The sequence below is a fragment of the Triturus cristatus genome, chromosome 4_1, assembly GCF_964204655.1.
Source record: "Triturus cristatus chromosome 4_1, aTriCri1.1, whole genome shotgun sequence".
NCBI lineage: Eukaryota > Metazoa > Chordata > Amphibia > Caudata > Salamandridae > Triturus > Triturus cristatus.
In genome coordinates, this window is record NC_140585.1 from 55,090,594 (window position 1) to 55,117,328 (window position 26,735).

Sequence of the window (26,735 nt, forward strand, 5' to 3'; positions counted from 1 at the left end):
CGGCCAGCTTCCATATTTGTAAGGAGACCGCTGAGACCTGCATCCACCACTACCTTAAAGTAATCACTGCAGAGGAGCAATCAACTTTTGTTTAATACATAATCAAATATTGAAAAAGGTTTACAATTTTCAGTTCTGCTTCTTCATTCGTACATCCTTTATTAATTTTAATATTATTAAATTTTGTAAAAACATTTGCAGACTCCTTGAGTAGGCCTCGCAGAGCCCCAGGGGTCCTCGGACCACAGGTTAAAGACCACTGCATCAGAGAACAAATTAGGGAGGGACAATACATATTAAACAGAGTCAAACCGCTATCCACAAAATTAAAGATAGTCGACTAAGTGCATTTAATTAAATTAGGACTTTCCATCATAGACACTGGGAACACCTGGGTTTTCTTGTAAGACTGGAGACTACCATCATGCTATTTTAAAACTGCTTAATAACAGAAGAAGCATGAACAATTGGTTTGTAATGGAAAGTTTTGAAAGTGGAAGCCGGAACCAATTTGCTGCTCTCACAATGTTCTTTTATTGGAAAGGTTTAGGAAGCCATGGCAGGCCTAGAGGAATGACCTCATGAAACAGGTTCTATTAATTGCAGATTGTTTCATGGACCACGTAACCCATCTGGGGTGTGGCAAAGGATAGAGGAAAATGAAGTATCCTAAAGTAAATAAATAAGTAAATAAGGATTTGAGGATCAAGCACTTGATGTTCCAGTTTCCTTCTCTTTACTGGATGCTTCCCCACAGGTTTCTCATCAATAAAGTGTGGTGTATACAATGGTCGATCTATGTGTTTTCACCATTCTGTAAGACTTACATGGAGTCGCTGGGTATTTAAGATATTTGCCACAATAGTGCGAGAGCCACAGTTTGAATGAATTGTAACTTGCCATAGTGATCTGTAACATTTTAGTAACATCACATTATTAGTGAATCCTCATGCCCTTCTTTCTGCAGCTCCTGCGTCTCATAATGATGGCGACAAACAGATAGGATCCCGAGTGGAAGGGGACACTACAACGCCACAGTTGTAAGCAAACAGATAGGATCCCAGGTAGAAGGTGGAAACTATGATGCCGCAGTTGGCAGCAAACAGGTAGGATCCCAGGTAGAAGGTGGACACTTTGACCCCACAGTCAGAAGCAAACAGATGGGATCCCAGGTAGAAGGTGGACACTACGACCCCACAGTTGGAAGCAAACAGATGGGATCCCAGGTAGAAGGTGGAAACTACAACCCCACAGTCGGAAGCAAACAGATAGGATCCCAGGTAGAAGGTGGAAACTAGGACGCCGCAGTCGGCAGCAAACAGGTAGGATCCCAGGTAGAAGGTGGACACTTTGACGCCACAGTCGGCAGCGAACAGATAGGATCCCAGGTAGGAGGTGGACACTACGACCCCACAGTCAGAAGCAAACAGATGGGATCCCAGGTAGAAGGTGGAAACTACAACCCCACAGTCGGAAGCAAACAGATAGGATCCCAGGTAGAAGGTGGAAACTATGATGCCGCAGTTGGCAGCAAACAGGTAGGATCCCAGGTAGAAGGTGGACACTACGACCCCACAGTCAGAAGCAAACAGATGGGATCCCAGGTAGAAGGTGGAAACTACAACCCCAGAGTCGGAAGCAAACAGATAGGATCCCAGGTAAAAGGTGGAAACTATGATGCCGCAGTCGGCAGCTAACAGGTAGGATCCCAGTTAGAAGGTGGAAACAAATATGCCGCAGTTGGCAGCAAGTGTATGGAGACACAATGGTTTTAGATAGGTCTTTATGCAGCCAAAGAAGGCTGCACACTACTTTTACACATAGTCTGATTCAACAGCACAGCCTCGTGGGGTGGCACACTGCTTTTACACAACATTTGATGCAACAGCACAGCCTTGGAGAACGGCACACTGGTTTTACACAACAGCTCATACAAATTACTGGGTGTAGTATGCCACTCAGAGAGGGGTTTCCCTTTTAAGGACGGTGCCCCTTCATGATGAACCATGACTCCGCTAGTGTGTGAGGGTAACCATCCTTAAAAGGGAAATCCCCCTCTGAGTGGCATAGTACACCCAGTAATTTGTATAACCTCCTGTTGATTTCGGACCCGTGGCCTTTTTTGCAATATGAATAATTAGTGGGGAGTTGGCCCACGCAGGTCCTGAAATCTCCTCTAGCCCCCTTGTGTGATTGCGTGTTTACACAACACCAGACACAATGTTGCAAACTTCCAACCAAGGTCTCTAAGGAAGAATCTCCACTTTCAACAGTTTTAAAAATTTGGAGAAACTGTTCTAATAAGGCTCTTTGAAAAGCAACAGAAATCCTTGAAGGATAAATTGGTGAAAGAGGTTATCCCAGAAGGACTGAAGCAGGCGAATAAGAGGCCAAGAATCATAGACAACCTCCTGATCCCTAATTCATGAGTAAGAGAAGAAAGCATGGCCGTGGTTCTCATGTGTAATCCCTTAGCAAATTGTATTAAACGGATTACAAAAATAAATTGGAGAATGTTTGAGGTTGGTAAGAAGAATCTACCACAGTTCCCCTCATTCAAATGAGGTCAGAACCTCAGAAACCCTCACAACAATGACCGACATACCTGGGGCGGTTAGTGTAAGTACATCAGACCGTACGCCCTACTTATGGTAGGCATTCTGACCTACTTATTTTTCTTCAGGAACACTATGAAAAGATTGGCAGTCTCAAACGGAAAAATACTAGGAAAAAATGACCCTTCTTCCGAAGGAGAAAGGGCTCTCGGAGAAAACCCATCCGGGATTATTAAATAAAGAAGCGCTGTATAAGAAGCTTAAAATAAAAATTTAAGTCAATTTTGTATTTGACAAATGCATATTTAAATCCCTCGTATGACAGAATGCTTTCAAGTACTCAGCATTCTGTAGCATTTTTATGGATTATTAACAAGAGGAGTGCCACGATACACGCATATTTTTCGTTTTCCAAAATAAATCCGGTATTTATTGGGTAAAAACGACTAACTTAAATTCCCAACACAGGAGTGAAGCCCAGATCTCAGTATTACAGGTAGCACTTCTCTCTTCATTAACACAGATGCAGAGGTGGTACCAACTCAAGCAAAGAACCGCCTCTCACTCTGAGAGAAGGCACACTGGGAAGAATAGTCTCCTCTGATACCACCTGCGACAGACTCCCTTCTGAAAGCAGTCATGCTATCGAGATTAGACACCTCCATTGCCAAATAATCTAGGCTCCTTGCTGACATCACAAATTATCTTTATAGTATAGGGAAGAAATCACATTTAACATCTCTTTCCATACAACCAGCAGTCAAATACCATGAATGCAAATACATTTTTTTATTACATATCAAAAAACATACATTTGTTGGTAATATGTAAAATCTAGTCATCATTGTTTACATTTCATAGCATTATGACTGTTCTTGCTGTATGATAAATTAGTTCATGTTAACGTTAAAGTAAATTGAGTTTGATCCTGGTACACACCTCTGTAGTGTGGTTTGTAAAGGCTCTTGGATGTCCATACATAGGTGGTGTTTGGAGGTTTGGTTATGTATCATTAATACAGATTTATAAAGTATTGGGTTTCAAATGTATTATGCCACTAATAGCCGTACAAACCACTTGTTCCTAAATATAATTTGTTCAGTTTAGAACTTGTTGCTGTTAACGTGAAAGTAAAGGGAGTTTGACCCTGGAGCAAACCCCTGTAGTATGTTATGTATAAGGATGGGTGTGCTGAAGAGCAGTCTTGTTGCTGTTCCTCACTGGCTGTGTGGTGGTGGTGGTGATGATGGTCGGCAGCAGGAAAAACTTCCCAGACTCAGCACTTTGTTAAAATGACCTCGGTGGAAAGCATTAGTTTTACTATCTTTGGCTACTGAAGATGTATCCTTTCTTCTGATGTGCATATTATATTGGTGAACTCCTCCAATTAAGCAAGGCTGGGCCATAAGAACACTGTGTATTTGGCAGTTCCAGCAACACAAAAGCACCTTACAGATGATTCAGAATCCTACGATCTATCTTATTTGTGGTCTGAGGACATCCCAACGGCATCACAAAGATTCAATGTTTGCTCATGAGGCAGCACATACATTTTATGTCCATTCATTCACCGGCAGTTTATAAAACAATTGTTTCTTTTTACTTGTAAACACAAACCTGAATATCATTTATGTCAAAAATTTGTATCATTTGTGTTCCTTTACTTCTGAATCCAGATGTATTTTCCAGTGCCAAGGTTCAAGAAATGTAAAGCAGGGAGTCGATAGTTGTGGACTCTAAGAGCTGGAATTCTTTACTGCTCAAGATTCAATCTTTACCTAACCATCAAGCTTTCAGAAACCTATTCAGAACTAAACTTTTCAACAGCTCTCTCTCCGATCAATAATTCTGCCATCATGCACTGATTCTGTCATTTCAGCAGTTAGGAGTTGGTTGGGTGATTCTTTGTAAATAAGAAACGTCTAAAATATATTCATATACAATTAATCTCACCGTGAATCATTTACATAGTCAGTGGTGAGCCAGCAATTTCCCAAGAGTCCAGCTTGATATTGGACACCGCTGAGGAAGTGCCACTATGGTGGGTGCTTTTACATATGCATGTGATGATCGAAATGAGCATCATTTTTTCCCACGTCAGGGCTTCGGAGGTAAATGTTGTGCACTGCAAGCATTAACTCTCAGAGTTACAGGTCACATTTTCCTACTTTGACTTCTTGTGCCTTTGGACGTTGTTCTCTAGCAGTTGTCATTGAACCAGTTGTTGCACAAAATGGCCAAACACCAAAACCAGCTACAAATATTCTCCAGTCTGTGCTTGTTAAACTTATTTAAGTGTGTTGTTTTTATAGGTGTTATCACTAATCCCTGTAGTTAGCTGAAAATCCTTTCTGCAACTACTTCCAAATCCACTGCAATGGTATGGTTTCTCCCCTGTATGTGTTTGCTGATGTCTTCGTAGAATTGATAATTGACTGAAGCTCTTCACACATTCACTGCACTGGAATGGCTTTTCTCCTGTGTGTGTTCGGTGATGAATCCTGAGAGCTGAGGAATGACTAAAAGTACTTCCACATTCATTGCAATGGTATGGCTTTTCCCCAGTGTGTGTTCGCTGATGATTCCTTAATTTTGAAGATTCCTTAAAACTACTTCCACATTCGCTACAATGGAATGGTTTCTCCCCTGTGTGTGATCGCTGATGTATTTTGAGTTGTGATAACTGACTGAAGTTCTTCACACATTCACTGCAATGGTAAGGTTTATCCATTGTGTGTGTTCGCTGATGTCTTCGCAGGCTTGATAATTGACTGAAGCTCTTCAAACATTCACTGCACTGGAATGGCTTTTCTCCTGTGTGTGTTCGGTGATGAATCTTGAGAGCTGAGGAATGACTAAAAGTACTTCCACATTCACTGCACTGGAATGGCTTTTCTCCTGTGTGTGTTCGGTGATGATTCCTGAGAGCTGAGAAATGACTAAAAGTACTTCCACATTCGCTACAATGGAATGGTTTCTCCCCTGTGTGTGATCGCTGATGTATTTTGAGGTGTGATAACTGACTGAAGCTCTTCACACATTAACTGCAATGGTACGGTTTTTCCCCGGTGTGTGTTCGCTGATGTCCTTGTAGGCGTGGTAACTGACTGAAGCTCTTCACACATTCACTGCAATGGAATGGTTTTTCCCCTGTGTGTGTTTGCTGATGAATCCTGAGAGTTGAGAATTCACTAAAACTACTTCCACATTCATTGCAATGGTATGGCTTCTCCCCAGTGTGTGTTCGGTGATGAATCCTGAGAGTTGAGGAATGACTAAAAGTACTTCCACATTCATTGCAATGGTATGGCTTTTCCCCAGTGTGTGTTCGCTGATGTCTTTGTAGGTGTGATAACCGACTGAAGCTCTTCACACATTCACTGCAATGGTACGGTTTTTCTCCTGTGTGTGTTTGTTGATGTTTTTGAAGATATGACAACCGACTGAATTTCTTCACACATTCATTGCATTTGTATGGTTTTTCTCCTGTGTGTGTTTGCTGATGTCTTTGAAGATTTGATAACCGACTAAATCTCTTGGCACATTCATTGCAATGGTACGGTTTTTCTCCTGTGTGTGTTTGTTGATGTTTTTGAAGATATAACAACCGACTGAATTTCTTCACACATTCATTGCATTTGTATGGTTTTTCTCCTGTGTGTGTTTGCTGATGTCTTTGAAGATTTGATAACCGACTAAATCTCTTGGCACATTCATTGCAATGGTACGGTTTTCCCCCAGTGTGTGTTCGCCGATGATCTTTTAGGAGTGCTAACTGACTAAAGTTCTTCACACATTCATTGCATTTGCACGTTGCTTCTCCTGTGTGTGTTTGTTGATTGCTCTTTAGTAGTGATGACAAACTAAAGCTCTTGCTGCATGTGTTTGATTCTTCTTTCTTGGTTAGTGTCTCTGGGTCTGGTTTAGAATTGTCTGCTTCCCATGACTGTGTTTCCTGAAGAGCTAACATGGTTGATAAAGCACTTGTGTTATTCTCACATTCTCTGTATGTGTGTGGTATGTTGGATGCTTGATTTCAGATTTCACAATGAAATACAAGACTCACCAACGACATATATTATAATTATGGCAAGTAAAGCTTCTTTGTAGGTGGTTATGTCTTTAGATTGTATAATGGTTTTGCATGTTTATGGGTAAAGATTAGTCTTCCTTCAGGTCGATGCAAATTGGGACAGTCTGTTGTAGATCAAAGACTCTCTCTTTCCTTTATCCTTCAGTCGTCTGGCTCCACTCCATTGTGCTTTTCTCTTGCTCCTGTGGTTTAGCCAGAAATAGTTTACAATATAACTAGCGCACTGAATGGTGGTCTGCCATCATTACAGGAAACAGAGCAATGCTGTATCCACCTCACACCGATCCAATGATCAAAGCTTTGAGACTTGTTTATACAGGCAGTAGTTAGTTATTGTTGTTGTGTTATATTTCTAGAGGTCATTTCTTCGTCTTGTGGTGTGGAGGTGCACAGCTCAGGTTCTTACATCCACTGAATTGCTCTTGACTGCTTCTTCCAGGATCTATCAGTTTATGTTCAGGTTCCTCAGTCTCTGACTGTGCAGCTCTTTACCTGAATATTGGAGCTCATTTTTTCTGACGGCTTTTTGGAGATTTACACGATTATTGTCATTATTCATAATCATTTGTGCATTCAAGGCTTGTTTCCTGTTGGATGTAAAGAGATTTATCACTAAATGGAAATGTAAGAGAATGTAAATACACAATATTTAAATATTTGTAAAAGACATCTCTTCTTTACCATTTTTTAAAGTAACCAAGAGACATTTCACCATACACAGATATTTAACTAAATGTTCTATTGAACATGCCACATCGTAATTCAGAAAAGGAGGTGATTTACCAGTGTTTACAGAGTAACTTAGTAAAGAAAGGGCACTCACGGAGCACCCATTCGCTAGAGGTATAGCTTTAGGAAGACGCACATGGTCAAGATTTCATTTAAAGAAGAAGACATTGTGGAAAAAGAGATGAACCAGGATATGCTGCTTCAGTTTTACGAAGTGTATAATAACGGTAACTCTTCAGGAAGTATATGACAAAGGAAACTCTTCAAGATGTAATAAAGGTAACACTTCAGGAAGTATATAACAAATGCAGCTCCATTCACACTGTTCTTGACAATACTTTCCTGTTCACACAGGATCAGCTGAAGTTCCAACTCCTGTCTTTACTTTTCTGTTTGTTAAGTTATCGTTGCACTTACCTGGGGTTGGTCCAATCATTTGTGGGAAGATTGCAGCATTTATAATAGAGATTCAATCACTGCCAGTGATATACCTTCGATATCCCTGCTGCCAAGAAGTGTGTGCTTTTTGTCTTTTTCTACCTTACCATGGTACCTGACTTAATGTCTTACGTTTGCTTTAACTCATCTCAGAAGCGGTCAGACGGACGCGCGCTGCTCCCGGAAGACATACAACTATTTTGTCATCACTGAATATTTAGTCAAGGCTCCCAACATGTGACTCCAACCAGCTGCTGGATGTCAATTGAGCCCATAGAGGAGACTCCAACCAGCTGGTGGAGATCCTCTGAGCAACAGTGCCATTGCAGTTAGGAAGAACTCTCCTGATTGCGGCACTACTACTGAACTTGAACATTAGTGAAGTTTAACCTTGGAATTGATTCACGCCTCCAAATTCCTGATCTCATTCATTGAAGAGTCTGCTTTGTGGCTGTCCACTCCTCCGTTCACAGTCCTGAGGAAGACCTGCTCTGATGCATACCAGTGTGCGCTGCTTCCAGGGTCGAAACGTCGACATCTAACATATGTCCACACAGTTCTCTTGATCATGATTTGATTCATCAATGGGTCTCGCATTCCATGTGTAAAATCATATAGGACAATACTTGAAAGATTTTTTTTTCTTATTTTTTTTCATGTCACCAATGTATTTGTCATGTATATAGTGTACTGTTCATTTCACTATATGTCACTCTCTCACGACAGTCACTCATTGTCTTCCTGCAATTTAATTTGTATTTGTGACAGCCAGCGGTATTTAATACCCTTTACAATATAAGATTAAATCTATTTCTCCTGTTGGTGTGTTCGTTTCTTTGTATGTGCTATAAATACTCTTTGGTTCGTTAAAGTAAATATATTACTCTAAGCAATTGTATAAACCCGATAGAACCATTTGTTCTACTTAATTCCGTTTGCTGCCAGCATGATACTCTGTGGGTGGTTGGGGCGTTGGCAGAGTGGGACAAGATGTCCGTTGCTTGAGGGTGAGTGCAGCATTTAAACCTTTGGCCATTTCTTAAATTCAGCTTTACCTTATTCCGTGTTCATCACTTTCCATACTCCTGTCACGTGGGTGCTAGAGTCATTGTCGACATCTTTTAGTTAGCATGAGCCCGGTAGCCATGATGCTGCTTTTGCGCACAACACTACATGCCTTTATTTTTACGAAACTCTGTTTATGCCTTTCACATGAGAACTCTCTGCTGTGCTTGTTCTCTGTCTGTTCCTGGAGTTTAGTCTGAACATTGTGAGCAAGGTCGATATTCTGTTCTGGCCAGGCCCTAGCATCTTAGACAAAACATACCAAGGCATCTGTTCTTGCTGGAAGCTTGTACTTTGATATTATGGGGATACACATTTGGGTGACACACACTTGGAGAGGGACCTTTCCAGGGAGAAGAGCAACATGCACCTGTGATGTAGAAATGCGATCTATGGCATGAGGTATGGGGTCTGCTGACAAAGCCCAGAGATCTTCTATTATATAATAATACTTCTGCTTACAAAGGGGAGGGTGGTTAGGCCTTATAGTTCTTTATCCACAGTCTTTATAACATGACATCTCCCCTTATGATACATTGCCTTGCTGCAAAGCTAACTGTATTGATATTATACATGTTGCTGCTGGTTGTGGCACGTATACTGCATTTTTGAGGACGTTAGTCTGATCTTATTGTGGACAAGTACGAGAATGTGAGAGAAAAGGTGTGTCTTATTACCGTGATTCCTGAGAGATACAGGAGTGTTGTGTTCTTCGTTGTCTAATCATTGGTTCCTCCATTTGTGAGTAGGAGAGCAAGTGAGACACTATAGCTAGTCAGTCCTGGGCTCGTGGGCACTAAGGTGGTAGGAAGGCTTAGCCCCTGTACACCGAGGTCCCATAATCCTGCGCATGGTTCTGTGTATGTGCAGAAACCCTGCAACACTCCCTTATGTCTGTGTGCCCGCTCAGCAAGGTTAGCTGACAACTAAAGCAGGGGAGTGACTTGATGCACACAGCAGACATGGGCCATGGTTGACAGTACAAGGATCACAAGCATCAACAAAGAAGCTTGCCCGGGACATACAAATGGAGGAAGTGCACAGGTAGCTCCTTATGAGGTACAAATAGAGGAGGTGAACACGTAGCACACATTCCTTTTTCTGTCTGTTTCAGGCCTTCACTGGGCTGGGTATTGGTGTACACCGTCTCTTATTTCCGCAGCTGATAAGGGCTCTTAGTGCATGGGTGCTACCACTTTGACCCTTTACAAGCGGGGGTGGGCTGAAGAGCCTTAGAAAGCAAAACACCTGGAGGTTGCCTGCCTAGGGGAGAAGATGAGGGTCCGGGTGTCAGAAGATATCACAGAGGCAGAGAAGCAAAATCGTCAGTCTGGTTGCAGAAAAGTAAAGGATTTTGAATCTTTCAAAGGTTAGGAGGCATAGAATTACATGGGGTCGGAGCTAGGACATGGAAGGAGTAATCTCCTGTTCTGGCTCTGCTGTGGCGAGGGATGTGGATGCACTGACAGAGAATAGTATTCTGAGGGCATTGAAAATTGCATCTAGGCAGCTAGGCTGGGTGCTCCTTGCTTACATAGGATTTTGTGAGAGATGCATAGGGCTTTGAACTTTGAGCGCTTTCCAATAGGTAGCCAATGGAGCTTGCTCAAAAGTTGGGAAGCAGAGCTGAATTGGTTCAGAATAGATATCTTTGAGCCCAAATATAGACCGCAATATTTACTTCACCTGCAGAGCCATTAATTTGGGGAACAAAAGTGACAACAGATTGTGTAGAGGTAGGTTGAATGACACTCTACTGACGCAATGCCAAGACCCCTGGAAATCAGAGACAGGATGGTACATATGGATAGAAGGTAAGAAGAAACTCAGTGTAGTCAGGTAGCTGTCAGTGTATTCCTTGTGTTTTAGGGGGAAAGGGACAATGCCCGTCGGGGGGGTGGGGGGGGGGACAGCAAAATGCAAGAGTATAACCTATAATAATGATATCCAGTGGGGCACCTCCACCATGATGAACTAATACTGGTAATGCAGCGCCCACGACTACAGCCAGATCGTCCCAGACTAGAGAGGGGTCTGCTCACTGGTCACCCTCTACACGGCAACATTGGTCATACCCGGAGTAATATTTCTGCACTGCATCACCATCCCATCAGCAAAGGCACCCCGCTTCTACACCAAGTACGCAGAAGATGGTCAGCTGGGTACTTTGGTTTGGACAGATTCAAGACATTTCTGAAGAGTTCTGGCTCTTCACTGATGTGCCAATATGTGTAGGAGGTTCAACCCGCTTCTTCACCGTGCATATCAAGGCCTACACTCGGTGGCTGCAGATCACCAGGTGGGAACTGCTGAAAATGATGAAAACCACCGAAGATGGCCTCAACAGAAAGAAAAAATGCACACCATCTTACTCATGGTGATGGAGCACCGGTATGTGTTGGACTTAATGAACATAATGGAAGGGTGTGTATGCGCCAAGATAGGTACAACCTGCTGTACCTTCATCCCCATGAAAAACCTATACAAAGGCACACTGTCAACCTACAGCAGGTCATGATTAAAGAAGGTGGTGCCCCAAACATAGAATTGTTCACAGGTTTGTTTACGGATCGCAGACTTATGCAAAGCCTTGTTACCAGTGGTTGTAATCTTGCTCTTGCTGTGCTGCAACCTACAACTAATATGTGCCTGTGTGAAGAAGGCTACCCAGAAAACAGGGGGAATACACCTGATTAGGACAGCCAATGCCAGGGGAAACGCTCGTACCACAAGCCAGAAAGAGGAACCGTCCATGCTCAAGACACTCAATTAGATGGGGGAATGTTAGCTTCGGATTAATTTATAGAAAGATCCCGGTCTTAGGAGTCCAGCACACCACAGAACAACTGTTGCCTGCGCTACCTAAATTCATCATAAAACACTTGTTATGGTTTCAGAGTGACACTTTATCCGATCAATGTAACACAGCCCCCTCTGTTCACCCCTAGCACTTCATGTGCTGGAGACACCAGGGGCCAGATGTACTACCATGCCAGTGTGAAGACGCCAAATGACAGGACGAGAGGATTGTATACATGGGAACAATTTGTGTTTGGATTCCGAAACACTTCTAATGGAGACGTGGTTTTTCTTCAAACGTTTGATTTTCAACTAAGAGGACGGATACTGGTCCAAATACGAATTATCTTTACGGATATTAATGAACTAGGAGCTGTATAACATGTGTCATTGGCGTAGGGGTTTATAAGTACCTGATGGAAATACTTACAATAGATTCTACGAAACGAGATCTTATACTTTCATGAAATACCTACAGTGCAATTTTCAATTTGAACCATTTAAGCCTTGGAAAAGCCCTGTGGGCGAAACGCGCGTCGGCTGCGGTTTGAAATTGGATTCATACTTGGCAAATAAAATATTCAATACAACATCCGTATTAAGATTGGACAATGATTGACATCTCCATATGAACTTTTCAATTCATGGATAACACCCAAAGAAAGTGATAATTTGGGGTACTATTAGACTACGGTGATGTGCTGCGTTGCCTTTCTAGTGCGCCAGATGTACTACCATGACAATTTGTGACTCGCGAATTGCACTCGATTGGAAGTTGCACTTTGAGAGTCGGAAAACGCTATGTACAATAGTGTCTGAGACACTGTTAGCGAATCCCAATGGGGTCACAAATGTCATGCCTCATGAATATTCATGAGGCACTCACAAATTGCAACCCCATTGGGATGGGTTGGCCCTCCCAGGGATGGTGGCCTGCTGGGTTCAGCAGACCTCCATGTCTGGGACTGATTTTAAATAAAGCAGCTTTTTTTTACAGCAGTCTGTTTTTGTTTCATTTTTTAAGGGCAGGTGGTGGTCCCTGGGACCCCTAAAAATATTTACCTGTGCAGTTGCAAACGGGACCTCTTCCCTTCATTCTTTAAAGGCAGGTTGTGGCCCCTGGGACCCCTAAAAAATATTTTCCCCTGCATTTGCAACGGGGACCCTTTCCCATTTGTGAATGGGTTACCACCCTTTTGAAGAGGGTGGTAAATTACAAGTGTTTTACAACCGCAATTGTGGTCACAAAACATTCTTAAATAGGATATTGAGTCGCTATTAGGAAGGGACCCCCTTGGAATGGCCCTTCCTAATAGTGAGTCTCAAATCCTATTGAGCGAGTCGCAAACAATGGTGACTCGCTACATAGGGTTTGTACATGGCCCTACCGTATTTTGCATGCGCAAACGGGTCGCAAATCCGTTTGCGCATGCAAAATAGGGTCGCCCATCTGGCCCGAGATATGGAACAAGTCTCAACACACCTGGAAGATTGCAGCAGTAAATCTCATATGGCCCCAGGATGTAATACCTAAAGAAACAAGTCAGATGCACACACTCATAAACACAAATAAATGCACAGCACAGAGTCTGCATTCCGGCTAAGGACGATGCCAGAGCAGCCAGTCAGTTGCACTCATCAAATAAAGCCCAAACAATGCCTAGCAGTAAGCGAGATAATACACAAAACACACCCAGCCACCTGGACCACCTCAGAATGTATTTTGTATTTGGATATTTGTAAAGCGCAATCTTTCGCTCCGAAGGGAGCATCTTGGTGCTGAGCATGCGTATAGGGGACAAGTGGTGAAAGATCTAAATAGCTGCCAACACATAGGTATCAGATTGCTGATAAACCCAGGTCTTCAGTTGTTTCCTAAAGAGACACTCGGTCTCGGTCAGTCTAAGATTTACGGGCAGTTTGTTCCAAGCCCTTGCTGCTAGGACTGTGAAGGTTTTTCCACCCGTAGTTTTGTATTTGTACCTCGGGATCTTAGCAAGGTTGGCCCCTGAAGATCGCAGGCATCGTACGGGATCATAATGAATGAAACGATTAACGAGGTATTTGGGACCTATATTTTTCAAGGATTTGAAAACTGTAAGTAAGAGTTTGAAAAGGATTCTCTTATGCAGTGGCAACCAGTGAAGAGAATTTAATGCAGTTGAAGCTGAAGATTTCCTGGGAAGTTTTAACACTAGTCTTGCCGCCGCGTGCTGTACACTTTGCAACTTCTTCAGAGTGGACTTTTTCACTCCTGCCATCAACCCATTGTAGTAATCTAGTCGGGAGAGTATCAGTGCTACCACGACCGATTTCCTAGAAGCAACGGGGAGGAAGTCAAAAAATTTCTTTAGAGATTTAATGAGTCTGAAACAGCAACTGGCCGTGATCCTGACGTGATCGTCAAAGGATAAGGTTGCATCAAATTGCACGCCCAGATTGCGCGCAGAAGACACAGCACTAGGTGGGGCCTCTGAGTCTTTGGGCCACCAGTTCTTCGGGCAGAAGAGTAAATCCTGGCCCAATGGTATGATTTCAGTTTTCCCACTGTTGCACTTCAAGTGGTTTTTATTCAACCACTGAAATACCTCCGTGAGACAATTCTGAAATCGCAGCTCTGTATCCGTGCGGTTTTTGTCGATAGAGACGACCAGTTGGGTGTCGTCAGCATATGACGTGACGAGGATCCCATGAGACTCTATCACAGCGAGGGGGGGTGCCATATAGATGTTAAAAAGAAGTGGACTTAATATGGACCCCTGCGGTACTCCCGATGTAATGGTTTTTTCACTGGATAGGTAGGGACCCAAAGATACAGATTGGGACCTATTGGACAAGAAGGATTTTACCCATGCCAAGGCTGTGTCTGTCACGCCAATCTCTTGCATCCTATCACTCAAGATGACATGAGAGATAGTGTCGAAAGCTGCTGTTAGATCAAGCAGGATGAGGATGGCTTGCCTTCCCTCATCCTGCAGGAACTTGATGGAATCAGAGAGTTCTATCAGGGCCGTTTCGGTGGAGTGGCCAGGGCGAAACCCAGATTGCTGGGGATGCAGGATGTTATGGTTCTCCACAAATGCTTTTAGCTCCCAATGCACTATCCGTTCAGTGATCTTTCCTAGAACAGGCAGGAGTGAGATGGGGCGCATGTTCGTCAGATCCGTTGGAGATTTGTTCTGCTTTTTCATCAGGGGTTTCACGATGGCCTTTTTCCATTCATTAGGCACTATCCCTGATTCTAAGGATGCGTTTATAATGGCGTTGATGGTAGGATTGACTACCTCAATTAGATGATGCAGAATGCGAGGGGGACAGGAGTCGGTTGGTGCTCCTGATTTGCAAGCCAAGATCGCCTTGCGGGTCTGTTGAAGGGAGACAGGTTGGAAGCTGCAAAGGGAATGGCGATTGTCGACTACATGTTTTTGGGAATTTAGAGTGGAGGAGATCAAAGGAGGCGAGAAATCCTTTTGAATATTTGCAATTTTTTCCCCGAAGAAATCTGCAATTTGGTTGCACAGAGTTTCGGAGGGCGGGATTTTGGGCTGAAGAGCTTTGGGGTGAGTAAAGGATTTAACTATAGAGAAGACGGTTTTTTGCTTCTGGTGGGCATCGTTGATAGCTTTAGTGTAATACACCTTTTTGGCAACCTTTATGCTAGAGAGATAGGATTTCCTCTGCTGAACATAAAGGGCTCTTGAGGCCTCGTCGTATGTTTTCCTCCACTTCCTTTCTTTTATTCTACAAAGTAGATGACTTTCAGTTAAGGCCTGGGTGTACCAAGGGGCACTTAACTTCCTTTTAAGACAGTTCACGCGATCGCCTTTGGAGTCAGAATTTTCCAAAATAATCTGATCCATCCAGACGTGGAAGTTGCGAGAATCGACCGATACGTCTCCCATCAGTTTAGGAGCCTGGGCCAATGGCTGGGTGTCCAGCTTAATACGATCAATCACCTTTCTCCAATTTACCGAGAAGGAAGGTTGAGGGCGCTTTGTTGTTAATGAAGCTAGAACTTGTTTCTTGATGTCAAAGGGAATGAGACTATGGTCGGTCCAAATTTGCGGAATGGGGGGGGATGTAGTCATGGTACTTAAGTTGGAGCAGATACCATCAAGAGTGTGGCCGGCTTGGTGGGTAGGTGATAGAGTGATAGAGTGAAGTGGGGGTAGCGTAACATGAGTGACCCGAGAACTTCATCTAAGGAGTCCAGAAAGGGGGTGGCATTGCCTTAGGGCGATAGATTAGGCCTCCCGAGAAGGAGGTAGAGGCATTAAGTTTAATCGAGAAGCCGATGCTCTCACTTCCTTTGAGAAGGCCCAGATCAAATGTATGACACAAGAAGGACTTTTTAACAATGAATGCAACCCCCCCTCCTCGCCCAATTGGTCTGTCCTGCCTGAAGATAGTGAAATCTGGAGGAAGGGCAGTAACCAAATCAGGATTGGAAGAGTCGTTGAGCCATGTTTCTGTTATAAAAAGGGCATCAAGATCATGACACATTATTAAATCGTGTATGTCTTGGCTGTGGCCACACAGAGAGCGGGCATTGATAAGACCTCCCTTGAAGCTATTACCGCCGTGCATAGAGGGAACAGAATTTTTGGGCATCTCTAGGGATGTCCCGGGAGAAGTCCATTTACAATGTAAACATGAGAAGGGGCCCCAGAGAAAATCAGTGGGGGGACAACCCTTACACAGAGCCCCCATCTTAGGACGAAATGCTAATAATGCCCTATTGTCGTACCTAACGGTGAGTGGCTATTGCCCGGCGTGTCCTGCGGCCGGCGCGATCCTGGCGCGGACGGGCGCAGACGGGCTTGGCTTAGGCGCGGCTTCGGCGCGCCCGCTGCGCCAGCCCGCTGCGCCGTCTGGCCGGTCTGCACATTATATAGGGAGAAAGTAGGGCGGGAGGACGGCGCGACTAGAGCGCTCCCCCAGCCTCACCAAAGATGGCGCCCACCGCCGCCGAGTGTCAGCTGAAAAGCGGCTGTGCAAAGTGAAAGGAAATCACAAGATGGTAAGAATGTCAGTTTGCCTGGTTTAAAATTCCCCTTAACGCTATTAAAAGCCCCCAAAGATGAAGACACAACAAATATAAAATCGCTCAAAAGTGCATTCAAGATCGTTGCTAGTATAAAGATTGTCACCACGTTCTGGTAACACGCAGCTCGCAGCCCCAGTTACCCTCACTAGGCAGACTTTCAGTTGGTATTTATGGACCCTTCTATCAGAGGGAATCAAGCATGTAAAGACACAATTAATGACCCACTGTACCAGTATTTCCTGCCCAAAGGGGGACAAGCTTCACTTTATTGCACCGGGCGTACAGAATAAAGCATGCCATGTACCTAATGCAAAAGGAATTTCAGCACGCAGCTGTAGGAGATGTGGCTGATGTTCCTGGCCATTATTGTTTAATTAAATGTAAACTGTTCCTGATTGCCAAGCCTCGCTGTTCTCCTTTTTGATAATCAGAACCTGCTTCAACACAGCAATGGTTACAACATTTCACGTTATCTGTAGTTACGGAACATCTATATTTCCTTTCTGATGACATGGGTTTACAAGATTTCTTGTTGGGGCCTAGGTCACCACATTCTAAAAGAATCATATATGTCACTTACAATGAACTGTGGAAACCGTTGAACGCTTAAGATAAATTGACAGGATTAATTTGGAAAATGCATCGGCTGTTGTGGACAATGCCTTGACAGCATGGTCAAATCACAGATATTCTTTAAATAATATTGTATCTTATGCATTCTATGTTACACTTAATGACACGTCTCTCTTACAGCATGGACAAAGTCAACTGAGAACGATTATGCCATTGAGTGGAAATAGCAGGTTTTAAAATCAAACCGTGGGCCTTAGAAATGTCTAAACACAACAGAATTGTTTTTGATTTAAAATTTAACACACACACAAAGACTGATGCAAAACAAGATGGAGGCTAACCATTCTACACAGGCTGGCTTTGTGATACATCTGTGTCAGGTATGGCAGTTTAGGCTAACCCAAGGTATCTGGCAAAGGGTACTTCCACTATGCCAGCAATCGTATAGATAGTGTTAGGTAGGAGTAGAATAATATAATCATATAGCCACACAGTAATGTTATAATGGTGAACTTGTTGCACTGATTCCGTTGGTAAAGCAGAACTGTTTGTTAGGGCGACAGAATGTCAGAGTGTAGGGACTGAGTCTCTCTACAACGTCAGTACTTGTCGGCTCAATCCTGGCAGCTCAGAGTGCCTCACTTGAACGCCTAATCTTTCCAGAGTAACAGGTGTTATATATTCCAAGCACCTTGGGGCCAATGCATCAACAATGCCATTTGCGATTCCTTATTAGCGAAAAATAAGGAATCGCTAATAAGGAATCGCAAAAGGCTATGCATGTAGGAATCGCTATTCAAATAGCGATTCCTTAATATTCCTTATTACCGATTCGGTAATACCGAATCGGTAATAAGGAATACCTACCCATTCATTCCTATGGGCTTGGAGGCCCATAGGAATGAATGTAAAGCCAGTCTGTATTAGCGATTCGGTATTACCGAATCGCTAATAGCGGGAGCACTTTCAAGGGTGCCAGGGTGTCAAAAGGACACCCTGTTGCACCCCTGAAAAAGATATGTGCACATATGTTGCACACACACATGCTCATAAGTGCATTTTTCAAAGTTTTTGCAAATTACCATGCAGTTCATCTTCATAGTAATTTGCTCCCCCTATTAGCGAAATCGCTAATTTTTTAACTTTGATGCATTGCATTTAAGGAATCTCACTTTGGGATTCCTTAAATGCAATCGCTATTTAAGGAATCGGTATTTAAGGAATCCCTATTTAAAGAATCGCTATTTAAGGATTCCTTAAATAGCGATTTCTGCTTTTGGGTTGATGCATTGAGATTGGGTATTTTTTCCTTAATACCGGGAGCTATTACCGAATCGGTATTTTACCGACTGGATTTTGGGTTGATGCATAAGGCTGCTTGTGTGAAATGTGTAGATGAAATCCCAAGAATAGTCCTAGAATAACAAAAGCGTACAACGTATTCTCAAAATAATATCACAAACACAAATGTGTTATATGTGGCTATGCAGAGCGAGCACAGACAGCCTAAAACGCAAAACTAAGGGAGAACCGAAGTGGACCCAAAAGGGAAAGCATTGTATCTTTGTCTTTTACACCATTCTTGTAATGCTGGTTACACTGCTTTGTTTGTTTTGCCTGATAATTGCAGCTCACTCTTTTTACACAAGAATACGATTGTTTTAATAAATGTTTGAAAAGCCAATTTGTATCTTTCTTGTGTTCACCTTGGGCATGCAAAAGTAAACAACAAAAGGGTAGGTCTGTTTCCATGTTTACCTTGGGGAGTAATAAAGTGGTCATGTTCGTGGTTGCTGATACCATCTGGTACCCTCGTGAGTTTAGGAGGTTCAGATCGGGCACTGTGAGCTAGTTAGGAACCAGGCCAACAATTCCTGATAATACTCGTGAACCAAGTTCCCATATTTTAACGTTTATGTTGTCCAGAATACACAGTCCTACTTAATTTGTAGGAACCGTAGAACATTCCCATGGATAGGACGCAGGCAAAAAGGAATTGGGTTTCAAGTCAGTACAAAAGGAAAAGAACATCCTTTCAAGCTCAAAGGGATAACTTGCTACAGGGGTCCCACAGTGGGGGCATTCACCAAAGAACTGTCAGGTGACAGACGTGTCCCAGCAGCTCCCATTATAGTGAGTTGTTAACTTGGGTAATGGGCCCCTGTTGGACACAATCTAGCAGCAATCACCATTTTGGAAGGGGACACGGATGTTCCTAGGTGCATCCATCCAAATATCATGGGGTCTGTGTTGTTAGTTATCCTCCAAGGGAGGAAGGTCATTACCCTGAAGGATGCAGGTGCTGACAGTACTATAGTTGGAAGGGAGTATCCCGAGCATGAGGAGATTCTCTCTAGTGCCGGATGGCACAGGCTGGCTATCCAGTGGGGATGACATGGAGTGCCCATTGCCCGAGATGAGGTAGAAATTAATGTCACATCTACAACGGCCAATGAAGGGTTGAGCGAGAAGCAAGGTGTAATGATGTGATTAACCCTGGTTAAGTACTGTTGTGTCCCCAAACACAATTTAACACCACAGGACACAGTAGCTAAGTCTTCAGTATTAATTTGTGGGAATAACGAGCCAGCGCTCCTCTCACGACAGAAGAGAGGCAACAACTGGCTTTCTTAGAACTCCCCGCATCCTAACACCATGACAACACATGGGGTTCTGAAATGCCAGAAACCGGTCCTAGGAATCTTGTTTCCGGTCCAGGGAAGGCATGGCTTGGCAGTTCGGGCTGGACTGTTCCCATGCGGCACAGGGTCAGACTGATTTACATATGGCCATGTCTGAACTGGGGTGGCAGAGTGGGCTAAAGAACGGTGATGGATAAACCCAGATCTGTTGACTGGGTATGAGTGTTTGATTGGTTCTGATGCTCCGTCCATCACCACCCCCTTTTGTACCGCTTTGTTTGCCATAAGTTGGCAGGGTATGCTCAGACGTGAGTCCCTTGATCACTTTGCCACTGGATTCAAGCAAGCCTGGCTGAAGACGGCTGAAATGCCAGAAACCGGTCCTAGGAAGCTTGTTTCCGGTCCATGGAAGGCTTGGCTTGGCAGTTCGGGCTGGACTGTTCCCATGCGGCACAGGGTCAGACTGATTTGCATATGGCCATGTCTGAACTGGGGTGGCAGAGTGGGCTAAAGAACGATGATGGATCAAATCCAGATCTGTTGACTGGGTAGGAGTGTTTGATTGGTTCTGATGCTCCGTCCATCACCACCCCCTTTTGTACCGCTTAGAACCTTAAACAAGCATATCTAGGTACAACATATTACCTCCTTTTGTTAAAAACAACCAAAATAAAAGCATACAATAAAAAGAAACAAAGAAACAATAATTAACAAAAGTCAGAATGCCTGAACATGGAAATACAAGAAAAATATCTAGTATAGAACAATTAATGCAGATGAGATAACATAGAAATTTTGAAAAGTTCATCGTAAACTCCAAGGAACACGTCTAACACGAATAGACCTCCTTGGCACACGACTTGTCATAATGGTTTCAGAAGCATTACCTGAAGGTACATTAGTTGGTCCAGAAGGAGAATTACCTGCAGAAACATTAGTTAGTCCAGAAGGCAAAACAACATCACCCCTGGTGCCATTACAATTATGAACAGCAGACTGAACTTTCACAACGTTTCCCGCATTCCACCAATGCCCACCACGTACCATAATGGCACCACCACAAACTCTCTCGACACAGATAGGTTCAGCAAAGGACATACCACCTTTTTTGACAAAATTATGGTTGTTTCTGAGCCGAACCATGTCCCCAGGACGCAAATTGACTGTCTTGGCTGACTTCTTTTGATTATACCTGTCGGACATCTTCTGCGCAACTTCGACTCGAGATCCTAAAGCAACATGATCCAACCAACATGAAACTTTGTCACAAACAGTTCTTAAAAGCCAAGCTGGATAAAGAGCAGAAGTGGGTACTCTACCTTTGAGTGAAACAAAGGGTGCAACTATTGTGAGAGAATGTGGCGTTGTGCGGTAACACCACAACATGGATCTGACAGCACCCTCCACATCAAAACAATTATGTTTAGCCCACTTAATGCATTCCACCACAACCCTGTTCATCCTTTAAACCAGGCCGTTGGTTTGCGGATGTTCAACCGAACTTCTTAGATGTTTCACGCCAGATTCATTCAAAAACACGCTCATTTCCTGATTGACAAACTGCAAACCATTATCAGAAACTAGAGCCTCTGGAAACCATTCTCTTATAAAGATCTATTTAAGGAAAAGAATAGCATTGCATGCTGTGGGAGAAGCACAAAACTTGACTTCAGGCCACTTGCTGTGAAAATCCATTAACACAAACGCAAAGCGTAAGTTGGAGGGAAGAAAATTGAACGGACCCACCAAATCAATCCCCACCTTAAGCCATGGCTTTATAGGAAAAGAGATGAGCTGAAGAGGAGATCTGGGAATGTTGTATTCTGGGGTGTCTAATCACTTGTTTCTCTGGGAGTGAGTAGGAGAGCAAGTGACACACTATAGCTAGTCAGGCCTGGGCTTATGGGTACTAAGGTGGTAGGATGACTCAGTCCCTACTCACTAAGAACCCATAATTCTACACATAGCTCGGTTCTTGGGCAGAATCCCTGCAACAGGGCCCTCTCTAAATCGAGTCCTGTCTGACATCCTACCCTGGGAGGCTTGATCAGTATCTTTAGTTGGGTCACAACCCTGCCCCTTGGAATGCAGGTGCCAATTCTACCCCTTCTTAACCAACCCAAGAAGGCCTCTCAAAGTCAGAGGTCTGCAATTTCTTTTGAGCCCCTAGATTATGGCTGTATTATTAGGAATGCACAAATGTTACTGTCCCCCCAGAACCCAGCTGTGAATTGGAGACAGTCAGATAGGCACACAGAGCCACGAGCACAGAAAAGCCCACTTTCTCAAAGAGTTATTTCCAACATCGTAATGTCGGATCTACTCGCTCCACCGGAGAGGGTTAGCTATGTTGAATTCATTACTATCAAACACTATACTGCCACACTTCTGCATGCAAGAAATCCAGCTTCTGCGTCTTTCCACAGAAACCTCACATAAATCCAATGCGGAAACATGCCCTACTGGACCGAACACACCACATGGTGCCATTCATTACCAGTGCATGTAGCACAAACGCACACATGCCCTACCTCTTCCCGACACCACACCCTGTCACTAGGAAGTACTCCAATATAGCAAGACAATGGCAGAACCTTTCCAAGTAGCCTTTTAAATCCCAAGCCAAGTAACAGTAACCTGCACACACAGACCCAGTCATGGCAAACCTGTGGCACGTTTAAAGAGCTACCTCCGTGGGTGGCACAACCAGTGCTGCAGGCCCATGGAGGAGCCTTTGAGTTACATGTTCTAGATATATATTTCACCTATAGACAAAGGATTTATAGCTAACTCAATTCAGCTAATCATGCCTACACTAATCACCAGTATGTATATGATGAGCACAGCGTTTTGGCACTAAATGGCAGTGTCAAAAGGGCTCAAAATCCTAAGTCTACCACATAGATCGGTGGAAAACCGGAAGGGAGAAAAGCAAAAAAAATGCACCATAGAAAGCGCCATTTCCAATAGAACTTATTAGGGCTGGTATGTAGGATACAAAATTACAGATCTGTGCAGTATGTGTAGTAACCCACGTGGAAGCTTACATTTGGCAATGAACCAACGTTATATGCTGAACTCACAAGCTGTTCCAGTAACATCAGAGCCTCGAGTGAGCATATCAGGTTTGCCGAAAGAAAGTAGCCTTGACGAAGTTAGTAGACGTGCTCTGCCCAACATCTCGTAAGCGATTTGTCACGTCGTTTTAGACAGTATTCTAACTTCCGAGAATTTCTCATTTATTAACGTACCTTCAGGGTTTGACTACAGGCGTCCCTTCAACTCCTCGAAGGACTCATGAGGCCCAGTGAAGGTCTCTGATCATGTATGTAATTACCTTCAATCACCACTGTAACATGACAATGTGCTTGCAATTTATGCTTTTTAAATGTTTATATGTTTGTAATGTCTTGTTAGTCCAATTATCACAGCATTTTCCCACTTTATACGCACTGTTTTGGTGTATTTTCTTTCTCTTCATACCTCTGCAAGACTTTTGAGATTTAAAGCAAACCAATTAGGTGCTGTATATATTTTAGTCCTTATTTTTGTTTATCACTTTAACTGTGCTGATAGCAACATCAGGAGTGGGAGCATCATTTCTCCTTTGAGGTCCTGACGAAAAGCCTTGGGGTAGGGCCTGAAACTAGTCGACCAACCAGGGAAACAGTAGGTAGTCACGCCTCTAGCATTTCCCACTTCTCCCCAGATTTTTGTAACTCATTCAGGGGTAGAAAAAAAAAATTGTTTTTGTCACACTATTTTGATATTTTTTACGTTCACTTCCAAAACCCACTTCATCTTCATAACAAGACCACATTGTGGTAAATATTTAAATTACCTGTACTATTTTTATGCGGTAAAATTCAGGAAGAATAACTCAGTAAAAATAAGAGGCAGAATCCGTGGTATTAGAGGTTCTAAAAGGATTTATTCCTTACAAAGGAATTATGGTTCGAACCAGGCAATCGAATTCCATCACCACGAAGGTTCAGGAAGGGATAGGCAATACATTATTGACAAGTAATCGTATATATATGAAATGCATTACAGTAAGACAGATGCAGGAGGCGTAACAGCTGATATGAAAGATAATAATACACATACGTAATGAAAAAGGCGTTACAATAGGCGTGCATAAAGGCGTATACTAGAAACGTCATTTAAAATGATGTCACAGGTGGGTGGATCCATAAGAGAATCCTGCAATGTCAGCAGAAATACTTGGCAGAGATGCGCGCGCAGCCGCATGACGTGTGATTGACGTGTAACTAGGGGGTGAAGGGGACTTGACATTTAGCCCTACGTGAGGAGACAGAAGTCTGGGGAGTCAGGTCAACCTAATCCCAAATCATATCTAATATCTTATGTTTAAGGAACTGTATTATCCAAAAGGAAAGGTCTCTCAGACAGAATCTATTCTATACTGACTGTTAGTGCGTGTACAAGCGTCTATGTGTCTACATGAGATGCGAGGGGGCATGGGCCTACCATGGAAACGGAGGCTATGAATTACTTGCACGGAGACAGTAAGGCCGGGCCCTTTGCCTTGTAGCTGGAAGGATGTTTACCTAAAATACTAGACAGGAATGCAATGGATGAGGAGCGGAGCAGATAACTTGAAGGTGAAATACAGTTTTTGGCAGGCAACAGGCCGAGTCAGGCACCGTTAGCCGCGCAGGGAGTAGGACAAAGTTAATGGATACAGATGCAAACTCAGGCTGGAGCTTTCAGAGGCAGAAGGCAGGAAAAGGCTTGATGACAGGATTCAGGGCCTACTCGCCTGAACTGTAAAACGTGAAAAGTGTACCATATAAAGTCGGTGGCCAATCATACTTAGGAATGGAATATCCGACCCATTTATGGCGGATCTGAAAGAGGACATGTTAACGTTGGACGCACATGTATTTGCGTCTTCATAGCTGGAACTGGAGGGAACATACATGTACTTGTAGCATGTACATGGAGCCGTTGGGGTCTAAGATAGGGGACATAACTGATCATAAAATTCATATTTCCTCATTCCCTCCTTGTCCCCTACGGACCCTTCATGAAATATCGATCTTCATTAATCCATCAATCTGTTCATATAGCATCATCTGTTCTTCTTTCTTCTTACGAGGTCTTGAATGAAAACTTGAATGTGGAATACACGATGTGGCACACAGACCACAAATCGCTGGCCCACATTGTAGACATAAGCAACAACTGAATAGTATGAGAAAGCCAATACCCAGGAAGGATAGGATCCTCCATCCCCAGGCTGACAACACGCTCCAAAACCAACCGGACCAAGTCCAGGTGCCTGGACTCTGGTGTATCTGGCTTACAATCTTATGAAGGCGAGTTATGGCTTTATATACTGAAGGCGCGTTTTCTGGAATGAAAACACAGCAACTTGATCCGATGACCCTACAAGCTCCGCCCCTATCGGCCAGGATGACGTCAAGGACAAGACGATTTTGAAGAACAACAATCCGCATCGCAGACTGCTCCTCTGTTAAGTTACCTAGGGCGGAAGTAGTTTCATTCACTACTGCTTCAAGTGTTCTAGTTAATCTACGTATCAGCTTACTATTAGTGACAGTACCTATGTAGGGAAAGAAACCTTTATTGAAATCTGTGTATTGCTCCCATGCCGTTTCAGTGTAGTCGACAATCGGGAGATCTCTCTGCTGTCTGTTGTGTACTAAATGGGTATTCCTATGGTAATCAGGAGGGGCTAGGAAAACAGGTGGCAGAAGGAATGCAATGTAACAGGTACCATCCCAATCTAGAGGTAAACGTATATATGCGGTCTGGCCACATATGAAGTAGGAATGACGAGAAGCTCTAAATGTAGACTTGCCTTGATCACTGAATTCGATTACAGTGGTACATTTACTATGGCCCATGTGTATTGAACCATTCTTTCTTACACATAATTCACCTTTAACTGGAAATACTGACATAGCGGGCAAGACTGGTGTAGCTTCAGATTCAACATTCAAAATCATGAGGTTAAGTGTAAAGTTACCTAACCCATATACTTCATTTTCTAGATCAGTTCCTGTTCTTCTGGGAAGTCCCTCCTTGTTAGGGTAGCAGACTTTAAGTAAAACTAGGTTCAGGTTTCCCCATACCCAGTTGTCTTGGTAAACTACTGAATTTGAATCTAAGGAATTAATCAAACTAAACCATGCTCCACAGGAGCCATTGTGTGTGAATGGATACGGAAAGAGGGGCAGAACTCCCTTATATTTCTGATAGGGAGGGAGTCGGCCACATATCCAACAATTGGTAGCATTGCGGGTCTGATGAGAATGATGTAACATACTAATGAATGTGTTGTTACGCAGCGCAAATCTATAGGACAACTCATGCGGAGGTAATTCGCTAAAAGAATGTTCGGCAGTAGCATTGAAAACACGCTTGGAAATAGGATAATACATATGTAATAGTATACTTGCAGCAATAATCAGAATGCTTAGAAAAAACATAATTAATAATGTCACTATGCAGTGACTACGAAGTGATTTACAGTACGCATGTTTCTTGAGCTGTTTCTGTCTATTTCTCTCTCTGTTTCGGTCTAGAGGATACATGTCAGAGACTAATTCAACCGATTCACCTTGGAGAGGACTTAAACAATCAAATTGTCTGACTTGCTAGACCTTAGTTTCAGTTTATAATTTTCTTGTTTGGTTTTTTCAACCAGGGGGAGTTTTGAGTCAGTCGGTGAGGGAATGCAGGGCTGAAAGTTCAAATCCGATGGTAGTCCATGAAATTTCTTGATATGACTCGAGTGTAGCCGA

At 43.3% G+C, this 26,735-nt stretch overlaps 1 pseudogene across 1 annotated transcript in view; it reads right to left on the minus strand.

Moving 5' to 3' along the window:
- Positions 1 to 3,320: 3,320 nt before the first annotated feature.
- Positions 3,321 to 26,735, minus strand: part of LOC146839469 (uncharacterized) — a 37,094-nt pseudogene continuing 13,679 nt past the window's right edge. The window contains exon 2 of the transcript XR_014981082.1: positions 3,321 to 7,235. The product of XR_014981082.1 is annotated as an uncharacterized LOC146839469 (transcript). The remainder of the gene's footprint in view (positions 7,236 to 26,735) is intronic.